Source organism: Meleagris gallopavo, chromosome 8 (assembly GCF_000146605.3).
Source record: "Meleagris gallopavo isolate NT-WF06-2002-E0010 breed Aviagen turkey brand Nicholas breeding stock chromosome 8, Turkey_5.1, whole genome shotgun sequence".
Classification (NCBI taxonomy): domain Eukaryota; kingdom Metazoa; phylum Chordata; class Aves; order Galliformes; family Phasianidae; genus Meleagris; species Meleagris gallopavo.
In genome coordinates, this window is record NC_015018.2 from 30,223,602 (window position 1) to 30,224,954 (window position 1,353).

Sequence of the window (1,353 nt, forward strand, 5' to 3'; positions counted from 1 at the left end):
ACCACAATTTGGTGAATGGGTAAGAAAGCTATTGACCAAATGGAGTTACTCTATTCTATCATTAAGTCTTACATATGTTTTGAAACTATTTTGGCAAGGCTTTAGTTTACCTTTGGAGTAGAGAAACAGGTTGTGGTGTGTTTTCCTCTCCAAGCTTCTGAAAAGTTGTCTTTAAATAAGTTGCCTTCAGTAGCATTGACTTCATATTGTTATAACACCCTCCTCTTCCCACCTTATTTTATGGGACTGTAGTATGATCTGACTGCTCCTTTTAATTTTCCACTCTCATACATGAACTATGAGCAAATCTTGGAGGAGAAGCAGTAAGAACTTAATTGCTTTCTCAGCACATTCCTAGTCTGACAGTTTTACAGCATATAGGTGGAACTCAGGTGTTCTGCAGGCTGCTCGAATGCGTTGGAGCCAGAGCCTTCTGAAAAAGCTTGGTAGTTCAGTAGTGCTGTCCTCTCTTCTGTGTGATAGGTGCTTATTGGCACTGCTGCCTGAGCTGCTGAATAGACGAGGCTCGAGTTGTTGGGGCAAAGAGTTGCTGTGTGCTGGAATCCACGGAAGGGCACAGTGAGGGTATGGCTTTGGGGAAAAGAGTGCTGATGTGCCTCTGCCAACAGCATGGGGCTTGACCGATGGCTGTGGACGTGTAACTCTGCCTTGATAGATGATGGTGCTTGTGAAGGTATTTGAGTGAAGAATGTACTAAATGGTAAAGCATTTCCTGACAAGAGAAAAGGTATAAAGCACTTAGTTTTTCTAGATTAGAATTTGATCCTGTTGTGCAACTTTGCTTGAGCTTTTGTGTTACCATACTCATAGTGTTTTCGCTAACCAGGAGGGTTCTAATATGGTGAACATGAGAATTATTGGTCAATTGATACAACAAATCCCTGTTTCAGACAGTTTTGCATGCTTCAGAATAGTATATAACTGAGTTGCTGATGTTGCATAGCAATGCTGTAGTAAGAGAGGAAATAGACCGTATGCATTTCTCTGTTTATCCTCTGTCTACCTGCCATATAACCTTTATCCCGTTTGCCCTCTATGCTGACTGGAGGGGATTGAGATTTCTTCCTCTCCATCCTAAGTTTCACATTCCACTGAGGATGTTTACAGACATCTTGATATGAATTTGACGTTGCTTGGATCTAGTTCTTTAGGAGATTAACTGATCGCTTTCCTAGTGACTGGTTCTTTCCAAATATTGACTTATTTATGCTAGTCTGTAGTTTAGCCTTAGCAGGCCATGACTGAGTTCAAACATGCAAATTGGGATCAGAATAGGTGTGGCATTTAATAATTAACTTTATGGTTACTCAAGTCCGGTAGGAAACCTGTAAT